Source organism: Thermobia domestica, unplaced genomic scaffold (assembly GCF_964235325.1).
Source record: "Thermobia domestica unplaced genomic scaffold, izTheDome1.hap1.1 HAP1_SCAFFOLD_165, whole genome shotgun sequence".
NCBI lineage: Eukaryota > Metazoa > Arthropoda > Insecta > Zygentoma > Lepismatidae > Thermobia > Thermobia domestica.
In genome coordinates, this window is record NW_027655905.1 from 24661 (window position 1) to 37950 (window position 13290).

The following is a 13290-nucleotide window of genomic DNA, read 5'->3' on the forward strand; positions in this document are numbered from 1 at the left end:
CATGTATGCGCATTTCTAACATTGCAGTCCTCCCACTTTCTTCATTCCACCATTTCATTCATTACTCATCATCACCGTCTCCTTTAGCCTAACCGGCATAACCGTGGGACGTAAAACTCAAAGATTTCATTTCATTTTTCTAACATTGCAGTAAAACATTATGACAATGAACTACTTTGGAACTTCATGACTAGAAAAAGGTAAAATATATTATTTAATAGAATATATTTGTATAACAATTAAATCTTTATATTTCAGATGGATGCCGAATTTAAAAATTTGTTCGGCGCGACAGAGTCTGTTTTCAATGTCATCAGTTTGCCAGTGATAATTTTCTTTAAGGTTTCGCTAGAGAAAGTTCTTGGTGAGTAATATCAAGTTTTCGTGTATATTTATCATATTTCAGGTTGCATGTATAAATATGTACACAAGAGTCTATTTGTCATCAACACAACCCTACTTCTGGCAAAGCACCCATTTGTTTTTTTTTTTTCTTTCTTTCTTTACATTATCTTTTTATAGTGTCTATTCACAAACATTGTTTTATTGTTATAATACAATCGCAGCAAATAGTAGCTTTTATATGCTTTACTTTGAAAAGTAAAAATAAGTCAGTATTTTGAAACACGTAATACCTTTTAAATAAACGTACATGAACTCAAAATTGCACATCTTTACAGAGTTTACTTTCCAGGTTTACATTTACTTTCCAGGTTATACGTTTTGGAAATATCTTAATAGAAGGATGGTTTTATAAATAATTTGATTTGCATACTAATGGATGGTTCTAACGTCATCTGTATATGTAGCAGGGTTGGCAAAAACCATGGCTTTTATTGAAAAAACAAAAAAAAAACGGGTTTTTTGGTTTAAACCAGGTTTTTTTGGTTTAAATAATTTGCTCTATATATTCATATCATATATGGACAGAAATAAGTTTGTTTCGCCTTGATGTTATTATGCAACAGCCGGGTTATGCTGGAAGGGGTCACATAAGCTTAAAGCGGAATAAAAACTGCTTCTCGAGTTACATCCGAGAAAAATTGTCCTCCATTTGAACTCGGAACCAGGACTAATTGGCCACAAATGCGATACGTCTGCCGACTCACTCACGAAGGAATCCTGATAAAAATACGTTGTACTGATCTTTACATGCTTCTTAATATAGCTCTCAAGAGTCATTTCAGAAGGACAAAAAGATAAACAGTGCACAAGTGAAACCATTATACTGAATTACATATGGACAATTTGAAAGTACTACGGAGTACAGACGAACTAATTTAATTCAAGTTAGTTAACAACGACTTTTATTGGGCCAAATTAAAGAAATACAACGACTTAATTTGCATAACACAAAGATACGAATTATTTGAGTCCACTTTGGCTCAGACTCATTTATACATAAATAGATATCGAAGATACTTCTCATTTCACTAAATGCCTCTCGTAAGGTCTGTATGACCCTCCTTCCCCCCCCCCCCACACACACACAAAGTACGGCATTTCGATGTATTTTATCAATAGTAAACAAAACAATTTTTAGAATGTTTCTTTGATTGCAATTACATAACAATAATAACAAAAAAAATCACAAAACAAACATTTATAAACTTACATAAAAAAAAGTTGCTTTTGTAGTATAATCTTTTTGAGTAATGAATGGGGAATTTAGGTCTGAATATAATACGAATAATATACGGGAGTGAAACGTGATAACCCACAAATGTGTGTTCATCAAAATTTTACAAACACTTACACTTTTACGAACATTTTCGTTATTTGGTTTAAACCAGTTTGTTTTTTTGAAAAAAAAAAACCAGCTGCTTTAAACATTGGTTTAAACCAGCCAACCCTGATATGTAGTCATTAAGTTTCCTTTCTATGAATAAAGAATCTGTATTCTCAAGCAGTGGCGTAACTAACAGGCTCCCGGTATTTAAGTTTCGGAGTATAACTTTATAATGTTTGGATGTTAAAAGCACTTTGCAGAGTTCCTCCGTGGCTAAGCGGTTAGCGTACGCGCTCTTGGCGCGGGAGACCCAGGTTCGATTCCCGGCGGGAGCTCATGTGGTTCGGATTCCACGTTAATCAGTAGGTCCACGTCTCACATAGCCTCGCTGCTGAAAGGGACGCTAAAATGAAATTCAACTCCATTCAAAAGCACTTTGCAGGTTTCATATTACTGCAAGAGTACTCTACTTAGAGGAAAAAGAAATCACGGAACCAGCTATAATAGATTTAGTGAATTCTACTCGGAAAATGTATCGCCTTTTGTTGCAACAACTAACAAGTTTCCGATGAGTAGTGAAGAAACAATTTAGTGAAATTTTAACTTGGAATTAATTAGCCAATTATTTAGTCGTAGATAACTTCCCATGTTAGTAGTGTTCTGGATTTGTGTACTTCTTTGCAACTGTATCTCACTGTGCCTCTGACGAAGCCAATCCTCAGCGATCATTCAGTACACTAAAAGCCATCAAACTTTATATTCGTAGAACAAGGTCGAAGATGAAATTGAGCTCAGCCCCGTAACTTGGGCTTTTTCTTGGAAGACCAAACATTAATTAGACCTCCTAAAATATGTCAAGTTGAGGCCCCCCTAGAATAATGATGGCATTTGAAGTGAAATCCTTACTAAACGTGTTCGATACTTCTTGGGGCGCCAGTTGATGGTTTACTAAAGTAAGATCCAGATTACATATATGCTACATCTTAAAGGAATGTATTTCGTTCAGATAGTGGGGCAGCAGAAACATCTTAAACTGTTTGCAATGCTTTTGAAAATAGTACGGTGCTTCACAAGTTAACTAAATGAGACAATATGTTGAAAGTCTTACTAAATATATATTTTGTCTGGGGCTCTAATAGGACACATTTTACTGAATGAGGCTCGGAACACATTTTCGTTTCATTTTTTTTTTCCTGTTATGTGGTAAACCTATTCCAAGCTTTATTTATAAGTTCCTGTTCATATCACATCATACAAAGCAACAAAGTTTTAACTCAAATGAATCCTATCAAACAACTGGAAGCTTAATTGGGGGGGGCAGTTTCCCCATTCCCCCGCAAAAGTTACGACATTGGTTGAGCCCTTTGCCAATCCTGAGCACTGAAAGCGAAGAATGGCACCACGTTGATATTGAGAAAGTAGTCAGCGAATTACTCTCCGAAAAAAAAAAATACGCCGGTTTAGAAATATGTGAGCAAGTTCCATAAGTTTTGACGAGTTTTCATATGTTAGTTGTAATCTGAACGTTAGGAAAAAATATTTCTGCTCTTGCCTTTGAGGTGAGCGATCCCAGGTTCGACTCCTGGTGGGGACACTCGGCCGAAAGAGTGTAATAGCTTTTTCAGACCTGCCATCTTGAGTGAAGTCTTTCTTGGGTTTCGTTCATTCATACCATTCAAATGCCGGGATGGAGGTACCTAATATAATGGTCCCAGGCTGCTTCCTTCCTTTCCCAATCCTTTCTTCCTTCCCTTTCATCGTACAGTGGGCTCGTTGAGGGACGTCATTCTTTATACGGGATGGGCTAACGTGGCCTTAGATGCCGACAGCCCAGAAATCTAATTCCTAATTCCTAGAAATTATTTCTTTTAAGAAGCTTTTTAGTCCCATGTAATTGCTTAATAATAATAATAATAATAATAATAATAATAATAATAATAATGTGCAATTTTTGTATATTAGCAAGTAGTGTCTGACTATTAAATAGATGGAAAAATAACTCTACTACTGTATAAATTGTACGTGTGCCATGAACGTAGAAACAGGAAGAGCCCTTTTGACATTTTCGCAGATGGAGGGGGGCATGCATTCTTAGTTACGCTACTGTTCTCAAAGCATTCTAGTAATTTGTTTAACAATTGCTAAAAAAGTAGAAATCGAATAACGGTGAAATTTTATATAACTTAGAATTTGTGGTGTGATTCATTGTTTCTTTCTTTCTTTCTTTCTTTTTTCTTTCGTCACACATAAGCAGAAATGACTAATTTTCAGGTTTATTGTTTCCTTGTCTTGCATAGATGAAACAGATCGAAATGTTTTTGGTTACCTTTCAATTTCCTTATTTTTATAATCTTATTTCAATTGATATTAATCCTTCCAGAACGTGACAACCCTACTATTATTATAAAGATCGCCATAGACGAGTCATTCATTTGATGTTTATTAGGATCACGCAAGTGGGATATATATAATATTGTAATGTTAGTACCATAGGTGTTCATTTTACTCCGACCTCACTCACCTTCATTCTCACAGTGAATTGGCCCTCGCCCTCACCTTCGAAGAGAGTTGACCATCGCTCTCGCCTTCGTCTTGGGAATTTGTCCTCGTTCTAGCCCTGACAGTGACAGTTGGCCCTCGCCCTCGCTGTCCAAGCTTGTCATCGCCCTCACGTCATTATGGTTGAGAGAGAATTTGAGGGTGAGTATGCCCTCGAGAGGGCCATCCTCGCAAGGGTAAACACCTCTGGCTTAGTACGTCCGTTACACCGCTCAATAACTCTTCAACAAAAGATAATTTTAAAATTGTTTTCTGCAATCAACAGCTAGATAATTATCTCGGAGGAGTTCGTTAATGGATGTGATCCACCTACTTGTAGTGATAGAAATAAACCATTTCCGGTTAACGTTGATCACTATAGAGCATAGACAGTAATCTCACATTGTATATTTTTTAATCGATTAAGCGTCCCTAGAACATATTCCATTTCCACTCTAATCACTCTGCTAAAACACTAAATGGTAGATCTACTACAACTTCTGGTTTCAATATTAATTGAAGAAATATTGCGTAATTCTCTTTGCTGTCTTTACCAGAGTCTATATTATCGTATTTCAATTGATACTAATTCAAATTAGAACGTAGCAACACTAATATTATTCGAGATATCGCCATACACGAATAAGATTTATAACTATTTCATTTTATTTTTATTTCTATTGTCATTAATTACACAATTTCTTTGTTTCCAGGGAGATGAAGGCATAGACACATTTATAGCAAATGAAAAACTTCTGGGAGGATCTCGAACATAGCTGTTGTTTATCTTGTCCATTGGCAGTCGTCACAGACTATTTTCCAACGAATGCATACATCTGTCATAGTACTTTGTAGGCATATTCAGAGGGTTCATGTATCCTCATTGTCTTATCTAAGTTGTTATAAAAATTGTGCTCATGTATAGACTTAGTTTATTATTTGACAAATAAAAAATACAATGTACAAACATATTTTCCTTTAATCAAAATGAAACTAATATATATACATTTAAATTTGTGTGTGAATATATATATATATATATATATATATATATGTGTGTGTGTGTGTGTGTGTGTAAGTAACGTCGCATGATTATGTTTCAAGGCTAAAGGAGAAGGAATGATAATGAAGTGATGCAATGAAGAAAGTAGGAGGAAACGAGAATACATCCAGAAAACCAGTGCACATAAAATTTGTCCACCATATCAGGCTTACTTGTTTAAAACTACGCAAACCAACATCACGAACAGTTTAAGTTACAAGAAGCTTGTGTGTTGATTAAATTAAAATTCTCATCTATGCTATTTATGGAAACAACAGGTATCAGCATAAAAATGTAACCTTGCAGATTCAAAATTGAGTAAAAAAGTACTTTAACAATTAGATTATATTAGTATTCAAAAATAGGAAAGGGAGTATTTATTCTGCTGCCTTGTTGGCACAGGGAAACTTCCCCAAAATTACAAAGGTAGATGAATTTCACACTGCACTAAAAAAATTATACTGTTACACAGTTGTGCCTCGTAGTCCTAAGCCGGACTTCAAATTATAGGGCGAGACGCCCGCGCTTTTCAAATTGTGTGTGCAGTAAAGAAAAAGAGAGATAGGGAGAACGGAGTCAGGTGAGGTCCAGATTGAATTATCAACCTGATGCCTCATTGACACCAAACCACACGCATGTAATAGTGGTATGACCCTGGCTTTGATTTTACTCAGGTCACAGAGCCGGGTCCTAGATGTAATATTTAGGGAATACCACGCAAGTGATAAATACATGCAATATATTGTGTAGTTAGTGTTAGGTATAAAATAAAACTATAAAAATAAATGTAAAATAGGAATTTCAATCCCGGCGTGATAGAGAAAAATCATAGAAAAACCTAGAAGTCTTAACCACTATTGAGCATGCGCGTGAAGAAGTCTCTCCCATGCTCGATGAGGCTCGTGACGTCGCCTTCGAGCTACGTCAGAAAAGGCAGAAATGCGTGGGACGAAGCGCCTTTATAAACGAGGCTTGTCTGCCGCACCGGTTGATTCTACGGACGGACGGCTAACAGTGAACTTCGCTCTGGTTAGGGACGCTCTTCAAACAAATCAGGTATGTGCTAATTTTTTCTAAGTTCCCCCTCCACACGGGATGAGCACTTTGAGATTGTTTAGTGATCAATATGAGTTTTATTTTCAAGTCCCATCAATCTGAGACCACATTCCCTCTTCGAGACTTAACATTTCTTCCTTTCGGGCCAATGCAAGTTGCGATGTACAGAGTTCACACTTTACTATTTTCGATAACTCGCGGTTTAGCATAAAAACCTTCTAGCACCCATTGAGTATCATGGGGTTGTGCTCCCACTTGAATAATGTAGAAAAACTTCCAAGTTGTAACTCCAAGTAACCGATTTTGTTAAATTCATCTGTATTCTTATTTTATTTTTTTTAATAAAAAGTAAAGTGAAATGGTCTCTTTGATTCAGTCAAGCTATCCCACCTAGTTAGATTCAACTCACAGTCTTCAAGTGTTACCTGGGTTTCGATTTCTAGTACCAAGCTCTACCACTTTAGTGCATTTTCTCATCATCTTCGAACCAGTAAGCCGACGACGTTTTCGAAACCGAGGCAAAAAGGGAGTTGGACTCCGAACCAACTTTGTAATACTGGGTGGAGAGTGAAGAAGTGATCTCAATTACGATTTCACAAAAGAAAGTGTACATAATTGCTACGCCAATCTCAGAACAAAAACAGAACAACAAAAACATCATCATAACATTTTATGGTGTTCGGTGTTCGCCGGGTAACCAACTGTGTGTTCTTGAATCACTAAACAAGTCTCTAGTGCTCATTCACTTTATAGGGGAACCAACTATCTCAGTTGCCTTAAAACGCGAGTTTAGCGAATCGGGAGTGATTTTTTTTTACCGAAGAGCTTTCAATAGATAGAAGTGAAAAGTGTACGCGAAGTTTTTCTTTTGACTAGTCAAGTGGTGTATCAGTAATATGTAAAGTCAGTAAAGTTCAGTGGCGTACTTAGCCTAGGCGGTGTTCAGCCTATGACTCTGATATACAATTATAATTTTTTCTGCTCTAAATAGTGCGTTTCACATGTAGTGATGTAGCGACGAAAAAGTTTTTATTCTCAACTTCTCTCGCTTTAATTTGTTATAAGTCAGCGGAATAGTTGCTAGGTTCCGCAGAGCAAGACTCAGTTCACCTCACGACGTTTCTTGTGTAGTAAGGGAAATGGAAATCGGGACGCGAGTGTTAATACAGAATTCAGCTCTTGTCTCATGTACTTGCAAACCTTTAAGTCTGCTTATGCTTCTGCTCGCTTTGGTAAGGTCACAGTCAGTTTATCCCTGGTCAACAGAGCCTCCCGTTTTACGGGATGAAAGTTCGACTAGTTTGTCCGGCGATAAGTGGCTAATACCTTTACCACTTATTTGGGGAGGATCACAGGCAGTTTATCTCTAAGACAGCAGAACCGCCCGTATTACGGGATGAAAGTTCGACTAGTCTGTCTGGTGATAAGTGTCTAAAATCCTTTCCCATGCAAAGCTTGGGGGTCACAGGTATCTTATTCTCCAGGTCCAGCAGGGCCCCTCTGTACTAGGGGTGCAAGCCCGACGGCTGCCTGGGAATAACTGCCTAAAACTCACCTTTATGCAAATGCAATACCTAAAATTAAAATGCAAGTACATGAACCAATGGTTGGATGATCGAAGTCCCCCTTGTGAATTTAAAAGCAAAAGGTTTTGTAGTTAAAAAAAAAATGAAGTTTTAAAAAAAAAGTTAAAGAATAGAAGTAAAAAGTAAAACTTCTCATAAGTGAACAAATAGGTATTATCTGTTAAAAACAGCTGTCTAGTCACTTTCCGTTTCCCGTTCAAAAAAAAAAAGTAAAGCAAAATTTATAAAGAAAGGGAAGTTGAGTATATCAAGTTCAAAGGAAGTTAAATAAAGATATTGAACTAATAATAAGTCGCAAAATACGTAAGAAATTTTGACGTAGCATTTCCGAGGGAAGTAGCTAGCAGTGATTAAATTCTTACCATATCAGAGGAAATAGGTTGATTACCCACTGCCCTGGTTTGAGAGGCCACTGACTTGCGAAAAACAGATTTATTGTCAAAATGAGTTTCGCGCAGAAAATAAAAGAAAAGCTATTAGATTTAGGGCAATCTCATTGTCCTAAGACGCCCACGGGCAAGCACCGTTATATTTTAGATCGGTGGAATAATTACTATTGTATTGAGTGCAATAAAATAAAAGTACACGGGCATTCTCCTCCTGAGTTTGGCCGTTGGAAAAAGAATCCATTACCGAGATACTTGGATACGTGGAGTCAGCCAAGATATCGTGAACCAACGACCGCTAGTCCGCAAACTCCAGAAGCTCCGGCGAGTGGCTGCGATCTAACGCCGCTGGCCGCGTCTAGCCCTATCCCGACTAGAAATGATATAGAAATACAAAGTGCTGGTTCAAGTGAAAAACCAATGCCAGCTCCTAGGACGATATATGTAAATTCAGATACGGACGAGACCCCACCTGGGGTAGATCCGAAAACTCTAGTGAATGATGTAAATTTAAAAGATGAACTAGAGATAGCCGAACTAATAACTGCAGGTCAGGAATGGCCTCAGGCAACAATTGAGATAGAAACAACAGCAGGTGTAATACCTGATGTCCCCTCGAACCAAAGTCCCTTAGATAATAATAAGTTAGCTGATAAGGAAAATAGATTAAGTGACTTAGTGTTAAGTTCAGAAAATAAAGATATTGGTGTATCTAAAGGACCGGATAGCCCAGTAGCGCTATATTTCCCCATAAAATACGAACTGTCAGATCCTAGAACGCCGTTAGAAATGCAAAGACCCACCTTTCAATCTTTTTATGCTGGTAGTAGTGATGAAACGGTTTATGCCGAGATCGGTCCTAGAACCATGTATGCTAATCTAGATACTGAATCACGAATTTCAGCGAGTAAAGAGCCAATTTATGAAAATATTGGTCACGAACCCAAGGCTTCCACGAATAAAGAGCCAATTTATGCAAATATAGGAACCGAACCTAGGGAAACAAAAATTGAGAACCCTGACGAAAATAATGAGAATGAATCGCGCTCTCTGACACAATCTAACGATAAAGCGTTAATAGATCAGATTAAGCATTCATTACAACCAGAACTGTCCCCAGCAGTAGTAAACTTAATTCGACCTTTAACTAAACAACTTCGGAACAAGAAAGTACAGGTCACAGTTGTTCGTCGCCAAGGTGACGAAGAAGAGAAATTAGGTATTTTATTTCAAGCGGACCCCTCAGTCCCCTTTGAAGATTTATTACCTGAGGAAAATGTAGTTGGAAATTTTGATATGGAAATACAGACCGACGTTTTTCAAAAGAAAGATGCTAGTGTTCAGACCGAATATAAGTTTCCTAAAATGATCCGGATTGATACAGACCGTGAACTTAAGGTTCTTCGGACAACTGCTACTCAAACCAACCCGGTCATGTTTGAAGACAGCCTCACCCTCCAAGAGAAACTGCAATATTTGGACAGTATAGATAACGTACTCAGTGTAGTTAGTAAAGTTAGGTGGTCAAACGGAGATATTAGTAGTGCAGATTCAGATGGGGGCGAATCGTTGAAAGACGATTGGTTAGGTTACGAACTAGAGAAATTACAAAACGAAGAAATAGCGAAATTACAAAACGACAAACCGGAGTCTCCTCCTGCGTCCTCCCTGGAGGATGAGACAAAACCTTCGTGGAACTCCGAGGAAGAACTCCGATATGACCATTGGGATCCTCCCACGGTCTCTACTCCCCGAGCAGCGAACCAAGACCCTCCCACAGAGTACACTGACCAGAGAAATGACCTCGTCGCCCCTGCTCCAGTTGAGAGAAGGTTAGGCGAAGGGAAGGAAAGTGATGATGTTTTCCCCTCAGTTTGCTCTGACCACCAGAAGCAAATTGAAGAGGAAGAAAAAGAAAATAACGATTCCTGGTCTGAAAGTAAAATAAATGAAAATATTGGTAAAATCTTTGATTACGCGGAGTTTGGTGCGTCGGTAATTTGTTTAGATGAAGTAGAAAATAGAAACGATCCCTCAACCTCTCCAACCCAAAGTGAATCTAACAAACAAACTGATACTGTTAAGAATAGTGGTTTACAACCTTCAGCTAGTACTAGTTCTAAATTTAGCTCCTATAATGAACCTAGTGAATCACCTGCGACTAAAGAAATGAAAAAGTACCAACAAGAGGAAAAGTTAAATCCCTTACAGATAGTGTTCATTTCGCCACCTAGTAGCGTAGTTACACCCATGGCCCCCATGGGGAAATTAGAGTTTAGCGAAGGGGAAAAGACCGAAAAATCAGCATTCAGCGAACAAGATAGATCTTATACATCAGAATTTAGTTCAGAACAAACCTCCGAGTTAGAAAATAGAAGCGTAACTAATACCGACTATAGGTCCGTCTCTGAAAATTTCAACACCTCGGTTTCTTTAGACAGGTCCTTAGATCTGAAAGATGAGCCCGTTGCACACTCATCCAGTGAAAATAAGACCTCTGATAAGCAAAAATCAAATTTTTCGCCCTTTTTAAAAGTAGATCCTGAGGATAAGCCTCACATAAATTTAAAACCTGAGCCAGAAATTAAAACTAGTCCGGTTACCGAGCCAGTTATGCCATATAGTTTTGAAAAACCTAAATTTACGGATACAGTAGTAACAGGCAAAGTTAGCAACCCTCCTCCCGAGGGTGACAATCAAAATTCTACTATTGATACTAAACCACAAGCCTTTAAGATTTATCCAAATGTTGAAATTCCCTCCTTCTCTGGTAATAGACATGAGTGTGTGGAACTTTTTCTGCAAGAATATGAATTAGTGGCTAGCATATATGAATGGTCGACTCTAGAGATAGTAAATTACCTTCCTTACTGTCTGAAAGGGGAAGCTTTTTCTTTTTATCTAGTAGACCTAGCAAACATTTTACCTTTAAACTATAACGAGATGAAGGAAAAACTTAAAAAGGCTTTCCCTAGTATTGAGTATACTGCAAGATTAGAATATGACGTTGATACAAGGAAACAACAGCCCAATGAAAGTACTTTAGCGTTCATTTATAAGTTAATAAAGGATTTGAAATTCTTGCGAGGTTGGGTTAATGAAAGTGAATTGATGAGTAAACTTAGAATGAGTTTGTTGCCAGACGTCCTAAATAAGCTGATGCTTGAAGTGGATGATTGCGATAATCTCGAACAGTGCCTACAATATCTTAGAAAATTTCACACAGCGCAAAGATTAGTTAGTCAAAGGGATGGCTATGACATAATATGGGAAAATGACCGCTTGGATTGGTCTAGCATTAAAGAACAACACCAACCAGAATTTGTACAGATTAGTTCTTGTTACACAGATGAAGTAGTAGCAGAACCGGGTTACAAAACGTATAGGAACACTCACCAAAATACCTATGGCCTTGGCCATGGGCAGGCGCAGCTTTGTACAGTTAAGATAAAAATAGGAGACCGCTGGGCGCAAGCTCTTATCGATTCTGGCTCTGAAATTTCGATAGCTTCAAAAACCCTCTTACCTCCAAAATTTCCACTAACGGAAAGACTGAAGGGTTATGTGAAGCTTCGCGGCGTCGGTGCCCACCCCACAGATTACATTCCTGTGGTGAGAATAGCGTGTTGTTTCAAGGATCACTTGAAAACAACCAAACGAAGATTCCTAGACGTAGCTATAGTTGACCCACAGTTTTGCGCCTATGACGTTATTTTGGGGATAGATTTTCTGCACAAGTATGTCACCACCATTCATTCCAAATACATGGAATTAGCAGATAAAGACGGGAATCATGTTGAAGACCTATGGTTCACAGTCCCAAAAAGTACATATGGAAATCGTCATGGTGAGATTCATACCTTAGATTTAAAACATGTTAAACGATACCCACCATCAGTAGGAAAAAGATCGTTTAATGATTCCCAATCAAGACAGAACGGTAATGCTGGGCAAACGGCTTACTCTGTCCCCCCTCATGGAAACAAACCAATTTATAGGAAACGGAACCTCTCATATAAGAGAAAGGATCCGTCTCCAGAATTGGTCACCAGAAATCACATAAATCCTGTTGTTAGCGTACCCGATAAGAGACAAAAACTTCATACTGAAGAAATTACGTCCCGCGTATTCGTGTGTTCCAGGGAAACTACAAAATTTCCCTCGGAGCCTACGAATAAAACGAATGGGAAAGTCAATAGACGTAGGAATGCAAAACGTAAACGAACTAAGAAAAGCAAGGTGTCTTCCAGTGCTCCTGAGCTGGAACTTACCAATTCGCCTGACTTAGAGACAGAGGAAAAGAACCTATCCAACTTTGACCCTCAACCAGGCCCTAGTGGAACTTCTGCAGTTAGTTCCACAGATAGTTCGGATACAGAGATTATACCGAGAAAGAAAGAGAATGCGTCTTATGCGACAAGATATAACACAAAGAACCAACACTCTGTAAAGCCACCCCTGGCCTCCCAGGCGCCTCATGAGCCTGTAGAGGAAAAATCAAACATTGGACCGTTAGAAACATTAGAAAAACAATTGATAACGCAAGGAAGTGAAAATAATCCAGCAACTCTCCCTGACCTAGAGAGTTCTGCCCAGGATCATAGTCCGAAAAAGGTTGTGCCAAACCCCTTGGGGTTAGGCGACGAACTTTTTGATATCTATCCGTACACTACCTACAAAGTACACCTTCCGACAAATGTCCGCGTGCCGTCCAAGGCTTCATATGACATAGAAATTACCGCACCGACCGGGAACGTGCATATTTGGGAATTCTTACCGTCCAAAGGAATTCGATATTGGCACTCCTGTTTGATCCCGAGAGGTCCAGTTTTTACTGACAATGGAAATATTACTCTGACTATTTTCAATAGTTCAGATCGAACCAGATCTTTGTCTAAAAACCTTTATCTAGGGAAACTTGTACCCCAGGCCGAGTCCTTAACTGACGAAACG

General features: G+C 38.3%; 1 long non-coding RNA gene across 1 annotated transcript; it reads left to right on the plus strand.

Moving 5' to 3' along the window:
* Positions 1-255: 255 nt before the first annotated feature.
* LOC145676489 (uncharacterized) lies at positions 256-5234 on the plus strand. The gene is made up of 2 exons (XR_014129391.1): positions 256-364; positions 4981-5234. It is a non-coding gene; the product is annotated as an uncharacterized LOC145676489 (long non-coding RNA).
* The last annotated feature ends 8056 nt before the right edge of the window (positions 5235-13290 follow it).